General features: G+C 47.2%; 1 protein-coding gene and 1 long non-coding RNA gene across 6 annotated transcripts in view; one reads left to right on the top strand and one right to left on the bottom strand.

Annotated features, from left to right (window-relative positions):
* The window catches only part of TMCC1 (transmembrane and coiled-coil domain family 1), a 165613-nt gene that overhangs the window by 80254 nt on the left and 66139 nt on the right, over positions 1-19220 (top strand). The window lies entirely within an intron of this gene.
* The window catches only part of LOC143831838 (uncharacterized), a 41314-nt gene that overhangs the window by 17116 nt on the left and 4978 nt on the right, over positions 1-19220 (bottom strand). The window contains exon 2 of the long non-coding RNA XR_013228982.1: positions 17331-17514. This is a non-coding gene — a long non-coding RNA (uncharacterized LOC143831838). The remainder of the gene's footprint in view (positions 1-17330; positions 17515-19220) is intronic.

Raw genomic sequence — 19220 nt, 5'->3', positions numbered from 1 at the left:
GACTTAATGCCCTATCTGTTAGTTATACAACTTCTTAATATGTTCAGTTTATTGGGCAACCTGTCTGCAACCTAAAATGGAAATATTGAGTTGGATCCAGAGTAAATTTTCCATCAGTGGAATGGAACGTCTTTGTAGCCCCCTGGTGTCTCCAAATTCTGCTCCAGGAGAATTGGTGACCCCAAAGAATAACACGGGGTGGGGGTGTCTTCAGGAGGAAGAGGAATGAGTGAAAGTTGTCAGTTTAGTCTGGATCCAGCCTGTTGTCAGTTACTTGGGAACCATTAAAAATGAAGAGAAGGCACTGTGTGAAGACAAGCCAGAGGGGAAACCATCTCCAAAAGTGCCACATTTTATTTGATTGTTTAGGTGTAAATCTATAGATTGTCTTAGGAAAAGATAACTCATGTGAATCTGCCTTATACTGACTCAGGCCCTCAGTGCCAGCATTTATCTACTCAGACTAATAGCAGTTCTCTGGGGTCTCAAGCAGAGGTTTTTCACATCACCTACTACCTGGTGCTTTTACCTGAAGATGCTGGGGGCAGAACTTAAAACCTTCTGCATGCCCAGGAGGTGCTCTGCCACTGAGTCACGACCTCTCCATGGCCTCATGTTGGATTCTGATAAGATGTGGTGCTTTTTGAGAAGCTAGTTTCTCTTGCTTGTGCCTGTCGCTGATAAACCAGCAAACCTTGTTTGGTGTTTGAGATTTAGATGTTTTTGTGTTCCCTGTGAGAGTTTTGTTGCTTGAAAGCCAACACACACATGGACCCCATTTCTCTAATGGATTAACAAAAGGTATTATTGAAATTATTTTGTGTTAGTTTTTGTGAGATATTTGGTAATATAATATAAACAGCCCTGAGCCTTTGGAAGGGTGGTATGAAAGTGCAATAATAAATAAATAAATAAATAAATAATCTCTTTTCTTAGAAATCAGCAATAGTTCTGCCGAGAAAAGGAGGAACGAGAGTTCTTGTTCATTTCAGGAGATAGTTGAACCTTGGGATTTGACTCCTTGCAACTCCAGGGACATTCAGAAGGAGATTCAAGGCAGAAATTTGCAGAATAAGAATAAATCAGATTGGCTTACTTTCATTTCATTATGCAGTAACTGTTTTTCCTTAAGCTCTAAAGGCAGAATATACAGCTATATCTCTCCATCATGACATAGATACTCTGTGACCTAACTAGAAAGTTTACTTTGGCTGATGTATGTGCAATACGCCCGGTTGCTTAACAATTGTTAAAAGACAGGATTCAGGCAAATACTGACACCAAATCCTTTGTTAACATTAGCAGTGTGGTTAAAGCTTATTAGGGTTCCTCTAGAAATTAATTTTGAAGCCCAAATGGAAGCTACTTGTACATCCTGGTTTAAAGGGAGGTTTCTCTTCTGTGGAGAATTTGTGACCCAGTCCAGAAGGACTGGGGTGGGTAGAAGCACACATTTCCATTGGTTGTGACCCATTTCCCATTGTTTAAGTGACCTAGTGCATATTCAGTTTGAATTTTCCTGCTCATAAGCAGAGTCATAAATGAATGTAGGATGTCCTTCATGATACTGGAGGTGTGTATTCACATGGAGCAGCCTTTTACCGAATCAGATCATTGGTCCATCAAGGTCAGTATTGTCTACTATTCAGACCAGCAGTGGCTCTCTAGGGCCTTAGAAAGAGGTCTTTCACACCACCAACTACCTGATCTTGTTATCTGGACATTGAACCTGGAACCTTCTGCTTGCCAAGCAGATGCTCTACCACTGAACCACAGTCCCTCCCCATGTTCAGATGTTCATATCCCCAGGTGTGTAATTGAGCTGTACAGAGCAACTTTGAGTTGTCAAATATGGGTTTGGTTTATATTACAGGGAGAGGCAATTTCTCTTCCTGGTGCTATTTAGCCTAGTTGGAAGCATCCTCTCCAGCTTTGTTAATGTCTGGGTAGGAATTTGTAAAAACGCATGGATCTGTCTCCTCTTCACTGGACTTTAAAGCAGGAACAGTGAGAGATGTCACTAAAGGATGAGTAACCCTTCTGTGGTCATTTGCCCCCAGTCTATATTCCCCTCACATTTTTTAAATATCATCTTATTCATATCTTAATATGAGTCCATAGAGTTAAAAGTAGTTTGGCCTAACATGTCAGCATTCTGGATCTGTGTTGCTACTATAGTGGAATTTAACTCTGGAAGTTACTGTCCCTGTATTTAAGGCTAGGAAGTTTGCGTCCAGCACAACAGTAAAAACTGAGATAGTATTGGAAGTGAACCTTCAACTCATAGCCCCAAATTCTGGATTGTTCACTTAAAATAAAAGGCTTTCCACCCATATATTATTCAGTGGCTTGGATCGACGGGTAACATTTAAGGGCAGAAGGGCCTTCTGTCAACGCTACTTCTCTCTTATGCAGCAGTGCAACACCCCCCCCCCCAATGTTGCTTGCAGGGGACAGGATCATCAGAACACCATGAGGAAGGAATTGGAAGTCTGTTGTGAGAGGCAGAAATTAGTGAAAAGAACCCCTCCCTTTGTCTGTGGAAATCCTCTGTTGGATCCAAGCCATTATCTTAAGGAATGGGTCATACCAAAAGTATGAGTGTGCTTCGTTGTTGGCTAAGGCAGTAAAAGCTTGTCTATGACATCCCTCCCCACCACCACCCATTTCAAAGGCTGTGATTCTGAGCCTATTCCATATCCAGCTTTTCACAGCACCTTGTTTGAAGGCACTTTCCCAGCTCTGAATTTAGATAGTCTAAAAGTAAATTTCATGAATAAAATCAGCACTGGTCCCAGGGAAGCTCCCAGTCTGACTCAAGCTATAGCTAGCTAACTCTGGTACTTTACTGTTAAAGACTGCCTTGAGTTCAAAGAAATAATGCAGAGAAGAAATGTTTTAAACTATTTATTTACTTCATTTCTACCCCATCTCTGTCCCCAATGGGGACCCAAAGTGGCTTAAAACGTTCTCTATTTTATCATCACAACAGCCCTGTGAGGTAGGCTAGGTTCAGAGTATGTGATCAGTCACCTAGGAAGCTTCCATAGCAGAGTGGTGATTTGAACCTGCAAGTTCCTAGTTCAACACTCTTAACCACTGTTCCACGCTATGCTCTTTCTCTCCAATGCAGCCCCGAAACCGGTGGCATCCCACTACCAAAGAAATTCTAGTCATGCAAATTTTTGCAGTCTAACACTGGAAAAGAAGATCACTGGTCCATCTGGGGATGTGTGTGTGAGAAAAAGAGAGGACGTCAGACCCACCCTTTCTTGCTCTTTGTCCCCCTCTGGGCTTCCCCCTCAATTAAAGATGGAGCTGTCCGTCAAGATCTGTGCCTTTGTGTAGCCTGAGTAGTCTGTGAGTGCAAGTGGGCTGGAGCTTAGATACCTGGGGTTCTCAAAGAGCTTTATCCCACTGAACATCTAATTAATTAGGAAGCACAGAGAGTTAGGAAGCAACTTAAGGAAAGGGGGAAATATAGCAGGATCATCTAGAGAAAACTTGAGCTAGCACTTGATGTGTGTTCTTGCACTCTAAATGTCTCCCCTGCCATCCTTGCTTGAAGGATAGGTCAGTCTCTAGCCATCTATGAGGCGCCTTCCAGAAGTTAACTAGACCAGATGGGGCATGACAAAAACGGATCAATTAATTTCTTTCTTTAGTAGATTTTTGTCCTGCCCTTCTTCCAATTAAGTCAGGGTGGTACTAGCCTCCCCCATTTTACCCTTGAAATCACCCTCTAGGTAAGTCTGGAAACATATGATTAGCCCAAGCTTGCCCTGTGAGCCTCATATCTGAGAGATATTTTGAATTTCCCAGCCTAGTCTCTCACGGTGTACTATATCAAACTGTGCACTAAATCAAACAAACAATATGTATTAGTTATGTGTGGTAGTTGTCTGTGGTTGTATTTATTTCTAAGCAAAATTTGTATCATGCCTTTCTCTCGCAGGACCCAAAGTCAGTTATTAAAAAAATAGATACACTATAAAGCTTACATTTGAAATCGTCTTAAGTTCAAACATGTGGATTCATATCTCCAGACACTTTTTCACTGTGAAAATGAACATAAAATGAAACTGGAATGGAGCTTGTAAATGATATTTTTATTTATAAGGGTATTCTAAAACGCCAGAATCCATGTTGTTTGTTCATAGGTTTTAGCAGTTACTCAAGGGGATACCTGCTAGAGATCACACTTGGAGGCTTTGAAGAAAAGGCTGTACAAAAGCATGTCTTAAAAGACCTAGCTAGCTCTTAATGTATTCCTATCTAGGGAATAGGGGCTTGGAATAGATGATCAATCTGTGTCTGTTTTGGAATCTTTTGATCACGAGCAATGAACATTTTCTCCTAAATTGTTGGCTCAATGGGGCTCTTAGACCATCATTAATGCATAGCTAGTTAGGAAACTTGTCGCTTCATATGTCCACATTTTGAGGGAGCTATTAGCAATTTTTCTAGGAGGGGTGTGTGTGTATGTGTGTGATCTTTAAAACACTTGCAAATTCTTATGTTGCACTTTGCCAACAGTAGTAACAGAAGCGCTTCTGGTTATGAGCAGTACCTTTGTGATATAAATGCAGGAGTACTACTTTTGTTACAGTGGTCTATAGGAACACAGATATCTTAACAGTCATTGCTATTCCACTTGTCAAATCATACCAAAAGTAGCAACTAAGCTACTGTTCTGTATCATCCATTTAAGGCCATATTTGTAGTTGTTGCTGTTCTTTGTCTACAACTCCCCCCCCCCCCCCAAGAGCACTCCGCTCCACTAATACTAACCAGCTGGTTATCCCTGGCTCCAAGGAGGTGCATCTAGCCTCAACCAGGGCCAGGGCATTTTCCATCCGAACTCCCACATCATACTCAGGCCCTGCCGGAACTAGCAAAGCCTGAAGGATAGAGCTCTTTATCCACGCTTTTGGTTGGGGCCAGGGAAATAGCAACTGGGCTTTCCTTATCAAAAAGATGCCTCCTGACCATATTCTAGCTCTGGAGGAAGATAAATTAAGAAGATTTGGTTCTTATATGCCACTTTTCTCTACCAGGAGTTCAAAGCATTTGCCTTCCCCTTCCTCTCCCTACAGCAGACACCCTGTGAGGTGGGTGAAGCTGAGAGAGCCCTGATATTACTGCATGGTCAGAACAGCTTTATCAGTGCTGTGTTGAGCCCAAGGTCACCCAGCATGTAGGGGAGTGGAGAATCAAACCCGGCTCGCCATATTAGAAGTCTGCACTCCTAACCATTACACCAAGCTGGCTCTTAAGACTGCCAGTGCTACTGTTCTGTTTTTAACACCAGATGTTACACTAAATTTTAAATGCATTTTACTTTTTAAAGTAATGTAATTGCTTAAATTTTGTTGCTAGTAACTGCCCTGAGCCGATTCCCTGGATAGGACAGTAAATAAGTCAAATAATCAATATACAAGCAAACAATATCCAGGCAGCTTTCCTGTGAAAGAACATGGCTTTCAGGATGGATGAGATGAGCCATAATATATCTCTATTGTACTCTTGAAGTTGGACTTGTATGCCTATTAATTGATATAAGTGGTGATTTTGATTCCCCCCCCCCCAAAAAAAAAATAGCTGGAGAACAGAAAGCATATTGATGATCTGATGATCATTATTTCCTTTGGCAAAAAAAAAAGTACAGACAGAATTAAGTGCCCAAAGAAATAGTCCCTAAATGAGAACACTTCATCCCTAGAAATTCTGTCTTTGTGTAAGCTATAGCCAGAGTTGTGCCCCAGATTTTGCCATTTTTCATGGTTAATATATCTGCAGAGGGAGGATTTAAGCACTAGCAGTGAATCTCTTGTTTTGAGCCTCATCTTGGGTCACTTTGCCCTCTGATACTTATTTATCATATGGTGTCTGGGTCATGTAGCCAGGAGACCCTGCGTTTGTAAGATTGCCCGGCAGCCGTGTAAGAGTCATTCAGAGGTGGCTTGCTATTGCTTGTCTCCATGTAATCCTCGTTTTCAGATCTTCATTTTCCATGGAGGTCTCCCATCCAAATACTAATTAAGGCTGGCCCTGCTTAGCTTCCGAGATCAGGTGTGCCTGGGCTATCCTCTGACTTCTGATAATTCATCTAGTTATTTGTCCAGAATTCTGCATTTAGACATCCAGAATATGTCTATCATATTTTGACCAACCAAATTATTGTCTTTCATACTTGCTTCTACAGGGTAAATCAAATTCCACTTTTTGTTTTGCTTATAAAACAGTGTCTGATATAGTGTGTGGGCTTTTTGTTCGTTTTTTTGTGTACATTGTTTCTAATGTTTATACTGTTACATCTGTGTAAAGTAAATAAATACGATTAAATGATATCTCATAAAGCTACTTTTAAGGTAATAACTATCTGACCTTTTTTATGTTTTTCCCAATTATGGTATTAATTTGAATACTGCTTTTTCAAAAGCCCCTTAAAAATACTTGAATTTATATTTGGCTAAAAAGAGTACCCCCCCCCCCCCTTAAGCGTTATTTATATGTGCAACATAAGTAGATCAGATACAGAGCAGTTACGACCTGGAAACAGAACTAAAAAGCTGACTACAGTGAAGTTACTGTGTAGCATAGCACCTGTCACCTCAAAGAAATGTGTACTTGCAGTTGTTTAGATCATTGTGTTTCCAAAAGTTTTCACTTAATGAAATATTAACAGAAGCTTTCTGACCACTGAAGCTGTTACAGCTGTCTGACAGCTGCTGTGCGTGGCATCTGTTCCAAGTGGAGAACTGTTGTTCATGTATCATAGCTCAATGTGTAGATTGTCCCAGTCTGAACGATTTGCCATCACAGACTGCTTGAAATGCTTTCGAATGAGCATATAGACATGCTGGGCAACAAAAAGCTATCTGCAGTGGGCTGCTACATGCACATTTCTGCATGGAGAAGTCTCCACGTGGTAGGCATATTATTCTCTGCAGTAGTACTGATTTAGAAAAGGTAGCTTTCTCTTTTGACATAAGCCCAGTTAGTATCAGTTGACCTGTAATAGTAATATACTTCACAGCAGTGAGTATGTTATGAATGTGGAACTGATTAAGAAGGCGTGTTGACATTTTTCAGCGAAAATGTTATTTCGGCTTTTAAAACCTTCCTTTGATATTCTCTCATACTACTTATTTTTGAGGTATTGATACATTGGACCAGTCTTGTGTTAAGACTGGATGAGGTCATGACTCTTACACATAATAGACAATGCTTTTCTCTTATTCTATTAAACTTTATGGAGTCTAAAGGCAACCACGTCTACTTTTAATTGTGAATCCTTGTCTTGATCCACCAGTCTCTCTTTCAAGCTTTCCGGACTAATGGCCAGCCAGTCTGAACGAGGTGGCAGTTGGGGAAAGAAACAGGACAACAAAATAGGAGGAAAATGGGATTGAAAAATATCTTTGGAATGTTAGATAGAACCCTAATAAAGATAATTCTGTTAGCCAGCTCATGAGCAAATGTTTGCCCTAAAAAGAAGTTCACTAGTAAAATAACATGAATCAAGTACTTTTGGGATATTTTATTGGGAACAATAAGGACCTTGTTTAACTATGTGGGAGGCAGTCCTATAGCTCCCCTGGACAATTGAATTGTGACCTTGGATGAGACCCAGGGGTGTTGAGTTTCTGTTTGTACTCTTGAGGCACTCTGAATTCTTTGGGGTTTAGAGAATAAGTATTTGCTTTAAGAAATTACTCTGAACAGGATACAGTAGCGAAGTAATTTAAAATACCTTGTTGATCTAAATGTTCCTTTTCTGTAAAATCTGTTGCTGGGATGGAAAGAAACTAACAATTCATTTCTTATATAACATTGATAAAGTCATATGTGCTTATCAAGAGGGCTGTGGCACAGTGGTAGACAACTGTCACATGCAGGGAGTCCAAGATTGAATTTGAGGCATCACTAATTTTAAAAATAAGGTAATAAGTGTTATGGAAGATCCAATACCTTGGAGACTTGCTGCCAGCCAGGAGAAACTAATGGCTGTGATAGATCAAAAGTCTGACGGAATAAGGCAACTACACGTGTTTAAAAGCTAAATCTTAGAACACCTAGTAAGTTTGTTATACATTTCTAATGTCCCATAAAAACACAAACACGTACACCCATGGGTTATCAGCACTTAAACTTTAAGTCTCAAAGGGCAGTAGAACTAAATTTTGATTTAAATGCATTGGAAAGATAATAAGTCAGAACTTTTTTTAGGTCAGTACATGAAATTTGAAACATTCAAGGGGATATCAGAATAATAAACCATGAGAAATCTGTGATGAATATATTCTACTGTTGAGCTTTTCAGAGTTTCTGATAATATGGAGGGTAGAAAATGAGCAAGTTTGTTTCATTGAAAATGTTCTTATGATCTGGAGTCTTTCAGGATGCTTGATTCAGCTACAAAGTTTCATCCTTATATAATGTGTCTCTGTTGTATAGCTTCTGCTTTACATGCAAACAACCCCTGCTTCTGTGCTCTGGATCACCAGGATCTGGTAGCAGATAATGTGAAAGACCTACATGGAGAAACTGCTGCTAGTCCAGTTAGACCAGGCTTTCTCAACTAAGGGTTCCTTGACAGCCCTGGAAAGGTTTCCTGAATGGGTGGGAGTTAATTTTTAATGTATTTTTAAAATTTGTTAAACATTTATTGGGTGATATAACCATATATGGTTGTGTTGATCTGCTCCCCCCTCCTAAAATAACCAATGATGGGACTGGACGGGGTGAGAAGGGGAGGGGTCCCAGGTGGACTTGTAACCAGCTAGGCTTTCTAACTGTATTCTGCACAATCACGCCACTTCTGTTTTTTTTTGGGTTTTTTTTGAAGCCTAAGAATGTTTTAGGGGTTTCTCAATGGCTAAAAACTTGAGAAAGGCTGAGTTAGATTCGATAGACTAACAGTCTGATTCAGTAAATAATTTTCATGTGAATTTAAATGTGACACAAGTTTGTTTCTTAGTTTAGGAGGTATGAGACAGTGTTCAAGTTACACATTGAGAAATCAACATGGTGCTGTGGTTAAGAGTGGCTTTACTCTGGAAATCAGGTTTTTTAACACACACTTCCATATGAAGCCTGCTTGGCAACCTTGGGCCAGTCTGAGGCCAGCTGTACCGCACAAGATGCATGTTGGTGGAGAGAGGAAGTAAATGCAATTGTAAATCGCTTAGACCCATTATGCACGGGCGTTTTAACGCACATTCGGGGTGGAATGGCGGCGACTAAAATCACCGATAACGCACGGTGCCGGCGGCAACGGGCTGCAGATTCGACGTACGCCGCCGGAAAAGTCGCGTTAGCGGAACGCGGAAGAAACCGCAGCTTCCTTAACAACCAGGGTCCAATCAGACGTGGCGCCGAAGCCGCCACGTGCATAATCGGGGAGTTCCGGGTTCAGCCTCCAGAGTCACAATCGAAGCGGCTGCTGGAACGCGTCGCCAGCGGAGGGCACCCACAAAGGGAACGGGGACAGGCGGCCGGAGATCACAAAGGGGAGGGGAAGCAGGGGAGCCCTGGACGGAACGGGCCGGGGCGGTAAGCTCCAGCGGGGGAGAGGGGCAGCATGTCCCATGAGTGAGGGGAGAGAGACCACCAAAGCGACACCCCACCAGTCCCCGAATCCTCCCCCAACCACAAACGACAGCAGAGACGAGGGTTTGGTTGAAAAATACAAACTTTATAAAACAGTTAAAAAAGTGTACAAAAGTGCAGATGGGAAAACAGTGCAAAAAATACAGTGCAAATACGGGGGACGAGCAAACAGGACACGCGAGGGGGGAAACAATACAAAAGGGGATGACCTAGGGGACCGATGGATCGGGGCAGCAAACAAGGGGAGGGGCGAACTGGGAGGCAACTAAGGGGACACCCGAACCCCCCCAAAGTCCAGCTGCAGGGCGGCGGGTGGTCGACGGCGGGAGCTCACGTGGGCGGCGAGGAGGGTCCGGCAGCAGAGCACTCCGTCGAGGTATCCCCTGTAAAGTGGGCAAGAAAGGCACCCGGTGAGAGCGGCGCCGGTACCAGAGATCCCTACAGAGGGCCATGACGGCAAGGCAGCGCAGAACGGCCAGGCATGTGGCCCGGGTCCGCACAGTCGCCCGTTGCCGCCATACACACCCTCCGGCTGCCGTAACATCCAGAGAGGAGCGCCAGCCTCCGCCCACATCAGGTCCAGAACGTCTGCGTGTGGCGGAGGCGGGCCTGGGGAGCCGGCAGCGATGGCCCTCAGAGCCGCAAAGAAGGCGGCCCTCAGCCGCTCGAATTTCTCCCGGCACTGGCGGGGTGTCCGGGAGTATCCGGCGGTCTCGAGGTAGTTCGAGGCCGCTCGGAACAGGTCGAAACAGTTGACCAGCTGCGGCGTGGTCATGAGGCGGCGTGACGCGCCCATCGCCAGGCAGTGGAGCAAAAAAAGCTCCACAGCCCGGCATTGCCAGCGGCCGCCGTCACGCCGCTCCCTCCACGAACGCAGCATGGTCGAAAGTGACCAGCCCCTCCCAGGGACCGCCCCTTCCCACCACACCCCCCTGGCTTCCGGCCGACAGTATCGCGAGGGGCACGGGGACCGCCCCCGACGTTCCTGGGAAGCCGGCATCCCCCGGACGTACCGACGCGTGCCGCGGCCGCCTATCGCCTATCGCCGGCCACGCTGCCCATGCTCCGTGTAGACCCCGTTGCCGGCCACCTATTTAGTACAAGAGCACGCGGCCATAGTGAGCAGGGAGGCCATGGCAGCGCGCCGTCCGAGGACCCCTGCCCCAGCGCCCGAGGGGCCACCTGCCCCAGCAGATGACTACCCGACCCCTAGCTCGTCGGCATCGGCAAGCACGGGCGAGCAGGGGGGACGGGGCCGTAGCTGGAGGGAGCATGAGGTCGTGGCTCTGCTGGAGGTCTGGGGCGCCCCGGACATCCAAAAGGCCCTTCATGCGTCCCACAGGAACCGGGAGGTGTTCGAACGGGTCTCCAGGGACCTCCGGGCACGAGGGGTCGTTCGCAGCGCCTTGGAATGCCGGACGAAGACCAAGGCGCTGCGGCAAGAGTACTACCGGGTCCGCGAGCATAACGACCGGACGGGAGCCGAGCCAGCCACATGCCCGCACTACCGGAGGCTGGCCGATATCTTGGGGACGCGGGGCAGTGGGCGGCCGCGACGGGTGGCACGGAGCCTCAGTGTGCGGCGTGTTCCCCGGGCGCCCGAGGTGGTGGAGGCTGAGTGGGCGGGCCGGGGACGGCCACCTAAGAGACCGGCATCCGCCGGTGGGGCTCCGCCACGCGTTCCCCCTAGGCAGCGGGAGCCACGGGCAGGTAATGGTCCCGTGTGGGTGGCCGCCTGGGCAGTGGGGTGGGGCGCTACGCCACAGCCAGCCAACCCACACCCTATCTATGGTCCCCACCAGGGCCATCAACGGCGCCGGTATCGCCTGGGGTGGATAGCGACCATGCCGGGCAGACGGACGAGGAGTCGGCCGGGACCCAGGAGACCACGGGTACTATGGGCTGCCAAGCGGGTGGAATGGGTGGTGTGGGAGGCGCGGGAAGGGCTGGCCAGCAGCCCGGTCCCCAGGCGTCTTGGGCCAACGGCGAACTGCCACCCCGGGCCAAGGCGCCGCCCTTCATGTCGCCCGCAGGTGCTGCATGGGGGGATGCCCCGGACAGAAGCCCAGTGTCCCCGAACGTGGGCTCCGAGTCCGAGCAACAGGCGGAGGACTCTCCAGGTGCGTGCGACGGGGCAGAGGGCCAGGGGGGGGGACCCTGGGACGGCCATTCCCCAGCACACGACACCTATTCAAATGCAGGTGGAGGCGGTGGCGACGGCGACGATGGCGAGGAAGGGGAGGGGCCAGCCCTGGACCTCGGGGCGCTCTCAGCCGAGGAGCGCCTGCAACGAGAGCGGCGGCGGCGGCGGCGCGTAGCGCTCCTGACCACGGTCGGAGAACGCCTCTTGGAGCAGGGGCAGGACGAGCTGGCCGAGCGGCGCCGGTTTGAGACTGCCCTGCTGGAGCTCGGAAGGGCGGGGGAAGCGCGGGAACGGGAGGAGTGGGAGGAATTCAAGGTCCTGCTGCGAGAACTTATGGCCGGTCCTGCCGCCTCTCTCGCAACAGCAGCTGGGGCCCTGGAACGCATCGCCACGTCCCTAGAGCGGATGGCACCCCTGGGCGCCGAGCCTCCTGGCGGCGGCGACAACCCACTGGCCGGGGCACCCGCTGCTGCTCCCGTTCCGGTGCTTGTGGAGGCCCCGCTCGCCATGGCACAGGGGGCAAAGGAGGGGGACGGGGACGGGGAGGGGGAGGGGGAGGGGGAGGGGGAGGGAGCGGCCGGGGATCCCCCCCCGCGGCGCCGAGGAAGGGGACGCGGGAGGGCTGCTGCCACGGGCGGGCGGCGGGGGGCGCGGGCAGGGCGGGGTCAGCGACGGCTGTGAGTGGCGCGCCACCCAAGTCTAATAAACGGCCCTTCCGACAGTGGGTCGGGCCGTCACTTCACCTGTCATTCGCTGTCGTCATTCACCGGGCACCCCTTCGCGGCCTCCGCTCGAAGATGTATGCCGCCACGGCGTCCCTGACGCGTTGACCCAGCTGCCGTGTGCGCAGGCGATCCCGGCGAGTAGGCAGCCCCTCCTCCTCGACTTCAATGGTCTCCCTCGGCGGCATTGCCAGACGTAGTTCATGGCCATGTACCTCGCAGATGTTGTGGAGGATGACGCAGGCTATGATCACCGGGGTGACGTTCGCAATGGCAGCCTGCAGGCATGACAGCTGGCAGCGCCAGCGTGCTTTCAGGCGGCCGAACGCCCGTTCCACTACGTTGCGTGCACGGCACAGACGGCCATTGAAGTACGCCTCCACCGCGTCCCGCGGGGGGGCGTAGGGTTTCATGAGCCACCGGCGTTGGGGGTATGCCCGATCTGCTACTATCAGGGCTGGCACGCGGACCGTGCATCGTGACGGTGGGGTTCCCTGGGACGTAAGCCCCAGCGTCCATGGCGGCGCGCAGGTTGGACTGCTGGAAGACGAAAGCGTCGTTCCGCCGGCCACCCCAGCCTGCCTCCGCATCGATGAACCGGCCAGTATGGTCTACTGTCCCCTGGAGAATGACGGAACAGAACCCCTTCCTGTTCCCGTATTCATCGTACCGCCTCCCGGGTGCACGGATGGGGATGTGGCAGCCATCGACGGCCACGATGCAGTGGGGGAACCCTAGGCGGCCGAAACCATCCATGATCTGTGGATGACAGGGGTATTAGGGTTTCCTGCTACTGCCCCATTCTTCTGCCCGCCCATCTGCCGCGCCCTTTGTGCCTACCTCGCCAACCCTGTCTCCCAGGCAAACTACCGTCCGGTAGAGCTCCGCCTCCATCGCCAGACACACCTCCCGTATGATCTCCCCTGCAGTGGCGACCCCAACGCCGAACTGGTGGGCGACGTCCCGATACGTGTCCCCTGTAGCCAGGTACCATAGGGCAATGGCTACCCTTTTCTCTACGGGGATGGGCAGCCTCATGTTGGTGGCTTGTCTCTCCAGTCGGCTCTGTAAGGCTCTCACAAGCTCCTGGAATGTGCTCCGCGTCATCCGGAAGTTATCAATCCAGTGGTCGTCACTCCAGCTGGCTGTCACATAGTTCTCCCACCAGTCCCGGCTGCGCCGCTCAGCCCAGCGGGCCCTCGGAAAGCGCACTGCGGACAGAGCGTGCCACCGGCGGATGGCAGCTCGCCTCCAGGACAGTGAGGCACCCCACCAGAGGCCCGACCTGCGCCATGCCTCCTTGGCTCGGTGCCCCCTCCGCTGGCGTCGACGGCGATGCTGTTGACGGCCAGCCGTGGCCATGGCCACCATTAGGGTCTGTACACCGCTTATTAGGGTAGTCACGGCTGCTGCCACCTCTGCGACTGCCCCCACCGCTGCCCTGGACTCCATCTCGGTACTGCAGCTCACGGCCACGGCGCTCCCTCCCTCCCCCTCCCTGACCGTTACAACCGGCAGGACTGCGCCTGCGCAGGTTGCTTCCGCCCTTCCAGCCCTTGACCTCCGGCGCAGCGGCCGCTTGCCGGCGCAGCGCCGCCCTCGCCTCGGTCCTTCGCGCCGCATCGGCGCCTCGACACCCGCCGCTCCGGATTTTGCCGCCGTCGCACCCCGCCCCGTGCATAACCGGTATACGTCGCGTCTTCCCCCTCCGCGTTTTCCACGTGACCCGAAATCGCCGTTTCGGCGGCCGTGCATAATGGGCCTTAGAGATACCTTAGGATAGAGAAGATCCCTATTTTTATATGTATTATACATTTTATGCCAATAAAAGGTTACTGACTGACTGACTGACTGGATAGAGAAGATCAGGATATAAAAAACAAGCTTCAAAATTACAGACAAGAATTTAAGATTCAAATCCAGTGGCACCCTAAAGAGCAACAGGATTTCCCAGGGGATACGCATTGCAGAGTCAAAGCTCCCTTCATCTGGGTACCGAAGACACTGAAAACTGTTGATGACCTAATATTAGCATGCCACAGAACTGTGTGTGATATGTCATGGATGTCGTTCTCATCTATTGAGTGAGTAGAGATAGTAACTCATCTACTTCAGTAGAAATTTTCTGTTGTCTACAGAGGTCAAAACTTCATTTAGATTATTCCTGTATAGTCAGTCAGGTGAATTCAGAACTTAATTCTTAACATTTAATTATATTGTTTCTTGTGGTTCTATCTCTATTTGTCTGTGTAGAAATCAATAAAACATACATGTACTCTCTCACAGAAACCCTAGGAATAATCACTTGAAAACACTACCAGGTCAAAGTCAAACTTCCTGTTTCCTCTGTGATGGGAGGTACCCTCCCCTCATCTTCTTGCCTCGCATGGGCGAGCAGGGCTGATGGGTCTCCTATTTTTTTGATTGCATAGAGAATAGTGGGTACTGAAAACTTTCTTGCTGTTTTTGTTAATGTTAGAGTTAAAGTTGTCATTATAGTTATAATTGTAGTTCTAGTTAGAGATTACAAAAAAGAGGGGAAATTTAAAGCCATGTAGAGACACAGACACCATTTTTTAATTCAGCACCCAGAGCAGCTGCTGGGGAACAAAAGGCATCTTTCTGCAGCCATGGCGTGTTGTGGCCACCATTTTGAAACTCGAGAGCACTTGGAGCGGCCTCTTTGTAGAACTCTGGCTCCAGGGGACAATATGGATAGAGGAGATAGCCTAGGTATAAAATGCAGTTTGCCAGACATGCAAGTTGTCTTCAGACTTTCCATAATTGGAGGTATATGATGAACTTGCAATCAGTGATCAAGATTGCCATCCATCAATAATCTGATGAATTTCATTGGTTATGAAAGTGCCTCATATAGTTAAATGGGCCTGAAATAAGATTTTGTTAGCGGGAGGGAGGCTTTGAATTAAAAGGTACACACTGAGCGGGGTTTGTGTGAGTGTGTCAGAACCCAGAGAGGAGCCAATCAGCTTAACTCTTATGCACGAGGGATGGTGACATCACCTAGTGTGCTTGCATCCATGGGCACTGTTCTGATCCATGGAAAAGATCTTCATTGTGCTGGGATTGAGGGATGCTAGTTGTCTGTTCACCTGGTGTGTTTTGTTCTTGCCCTGACTCTCTAATTATGTGTCTGAGCTAAATAGAATACTTGGTCAGTTCTGATTAGAGCAAGGTTTGTTGGTAGCCAGTTGATCTGAAGGCAACTATGTTTGTGGTGCTTCTGTAGCCTTATACATACATCCTTTGTATACATAGGTGTATTGCCTTCTCTATTGCCTGAATCTCTCCATAGTTTATCGAAAGTATGTTGGTTTATGTTGGAACTAGTTTCAAAGCCCCTTTATAAAAAGGGGTTTTGAAAGGGGAGAAGGCGCGTGAGTCCGGCAGGGAGGGAACCCCCAGCAGCCGCGCTTTGCGCGACTGCCGGGGGTTCCCTCGGGCGGCGGTCTGACGCGGTGAGAGGCGCTTCACGCCTCTCACCGCGTCAGTCCAGGAGCAACTGCGAGCCGCGCTGCGCGCGGCTCGCAGTTGCTCAGGCTGGGAATTGGAGGGACCAATCGGCAGGCGCTTCGCTTCGCTTCGCTTCACTTCGCGCCTGCCGATTGGTCCCTCCGATTGTCTGTCGTGAGGAAGGGTCCAACCTGGACCCTTCCTCATCACGGACAAAGCCCACCTCTAGGGGGCTTAACGAATTATTTAGTCCGTGGCGCCACGGGCTGTTTAAAGATAAAGATGGCGCCCGTGGCGCCACGGGCTGTTTAAAGATGTTAAGCTTTGAAAGATGATGGGTGTAATGTGTGAATATGAATTGAAAAGATGTGATAATTCAAACATCTTTTATATTTGCAAATTACCACTTTGTGGGCTGAATATGTTAATGTTGAGTAGAGTACAAATTCTCTTGTAAAAATTATGCAGTGTGAATGTTGTTGCTTTTAACTTGCTTACATGCAACCAGGGTGATATTTCCAATTTGTTTTCTTGTAGGCTAGCATTTAATTTGAGAGTGCATATGGATAGATACCCTGGCTGATACAGCCCTTTACATGATCATAAGACTCAGTAGTGTGCAGTAATGCAATGACTTGAGCTGTGAAACAGTTCAGTATGTTTCTTCATATAGTTACGTGGGATTGAAGGAGAAGGAAACATTCCTTTTCTATTATAGCAGAGGTATTTGCCAGTGATGGTGGTCCTTCAGTTTTAAATCAGACAAACAATCTAAATTTGGCTGTGTGAAAAGTAAAAACTTTAAAGAAAAAATCATGTGGCTGTTTTCCCATTCTAACTTGCAGGTGCTGCATATTGATGGTTGACAACTGCATTTGAGAGCCAGCTTGGTGTAGTGGCTAAGATGGCAGCATCTAATCTGGAGAACTGGGGACCCCCCCAAAAAACAAACAAACAAACAAACAGCTCTTTTTCTTCTATCTAATCTGTTCTTAATTACAAGTTGCAATATAGGAAAAAACTTTCAGCATACTAGTAAGCGAGATCCTGAATAAGGAAAATGTGATTCTTTGAATACAAGATGCCAGGTTTTTAAAATGACCAATGCCTTCAGTGAACAGACTAGTGTATTACATTGTTCTTCTGACTGTGTGTCTAGTAAGGCCCAGCTCTGAGTCTTTAGTCTTAATAAAAGAAATATATGACATTTTTGCCTTATTTCTGGCTGACATTCTATAGAATTTCCTACTTCATTGCTTCAGAGTCATGAATCTGAGAAATGATGGCCAATTCCCCTTTCTGCCTTCCGGCAGGGACATCACAACCTCATTAATGGTATTCACAAATGTAGCTTCTAAAATGTTTAACTTTCTTACCTTCTAATAGTTCCTTTGGTTTTATTGACAAGATAGTCTACAAATTGTTTCTTCAGGCATCTTGTGTGACTTTGATATAGAGCTGAAAATAATTCTTAGCTGCCACTGTCTAGGTTCTTCCAGTTGTCTGTTGAGGGAGTCTTGTAAAGGGCAAAGAAGAGAAGTGTCTCTTCAGAACTTAGTTCTGTTAAATAATAAATTTAAAGATTAATATAGGCAATGACATTCTGCACCTGAACTCAGCAGCTGTAGAAACAAACAACAAAAACACATCCTTTCCGATTTTGTGGTCTTTCAGTAAACTAAGTATTCCTTACCTAGGAGAATGGTATGAGCAAGTAATAACATTTGTTGAAGAAGAATAGACAACAGATGTTTTTGGAGACTTGTATGGTGGCAGATAATTAATCAACACAATGTGTATTCTTCATTAGCTGTGAAATGACCCTGGTTTTATGTTAGTGGCTTGCATTCTCTTAAAGGGAATTCAAGATAGCCTGTCTTGAAACAACAGTAAATTTTATTCCCTATAGTGCTAGACCCAGTTCTAGTTAATTCCCTACAACCTGGACTGCATATTAATGCCTGTTTTTATTTCATACTCCACCCCCTCCTTGCACCCTAATAAGTCAAGTTTGTTTCAGTGAGATTTTTCCATTAGCACATTTTGATGATTTACTGGGTTGATAATTAACAGAGGCTATTACTTCAGCAAATATAATCATTCTTCATTTCTTCTAGCTTCATAAAAACTATCCAGGTGTAATATGCACACTTGTGATCTCTGCACAATGCATATAATGTGATATATATAAAAGTGTGCTACGGCCATCTTTATTTTGTGAAAGGTGAAACCTTCTTTAGCAATCTAATTATATTTGCAAATTGCTTCTAATTCATTTTTTTAAGTCTAGAACAATTAATGAAAGAACCCAGTATTGCCTGGCTTTCTGGTATGATGTAAAGGATGGTTGATAAAGCAGTTTAGTTTCTGTGGCAGTATAGCTTTTCAAGTTGTGTGTGCTTGAAGCTAATTTGTTCTCTTACAAAATTGTACAAATTGGAGGAAATTGCATTAGGTTCTTTTTCCCAAAGAGGGAAACCAATATGATTTCACATTCCATCTTGGTTTCTAATACTGTTCAGAAAGCAGCTATAAATAGTAACAAGTCTGTGCATTATGCAGCTATTATTTCTGCACAAAGTGCATATTCAGTCCTTTCCTAGACTTGTTCATTGTGCACTATTCTCTGAATAATAAAGAATGGCTGACTCAGATTGCTGTGGACACAGACAAAGAAAGAAAATGCCACATTCTATTGTCTGGATTGTTTAAATCCAATTCTTTTGATAGAATTCTTTAGCTACTCATATTTCTGTGGAGGTTTACCTTGTCTAAACATTATCAAAACCGAACTTTACAACCATACAGAGTGACTGCTTGTTTCCCCCCCCTCCATAGTGCATGTTCTCTATTATTTAACTTCTCACCTTATTTTCTATCTTCATGGATGAGTCTAAACTGACTTGTAGTTTCCCCTGGAACAGGGGGTCAGTGTTCTGTCTATAATAGTCTCAGTGTGAAGACCAAGCAATGAGCATGTTCTGTATACAGCAAGCGTTAGAGCATGATGAGAGTTTTTCCTACCTGAGATACTGGTGGCTGCTTCTATATGTGCAGTGCTACAGATAAGCCAAAAATCAGCTCTTCCAAGTTTCTTTTTGAGGTTTTCTTTTTGGGTGGGGGGTGGGGGAGGGAAACCAACTTGATTCTGCTACTGTAGGCAGCCACTGAGAAACCTGTCTTTCTGTCTCTGAATACTTGAAAATGTACCAAGTAAAACAGTATTGAGATTGGAGTGGTGGTATGCTTCATGCCCCAGACTTGGA

The sequence above is a fragment of the Paroedura picta genome, chromosome 3, assembly GCF_049243985.1.
Source record: "Paroedura picta isolate Pp20150507F chromosome 3, Ppicta_v3.0, whole genome shotgun sequence".
Lineage (NCBI taxonomy): Eukaryota > Metazoa > Chordata > Lepidosauria > Squamata > Gekkonidae > Paroedura > Paroedura picta.
This window is presented reverse-complemented; position numbering and strand designations above follow the sequence as displayed.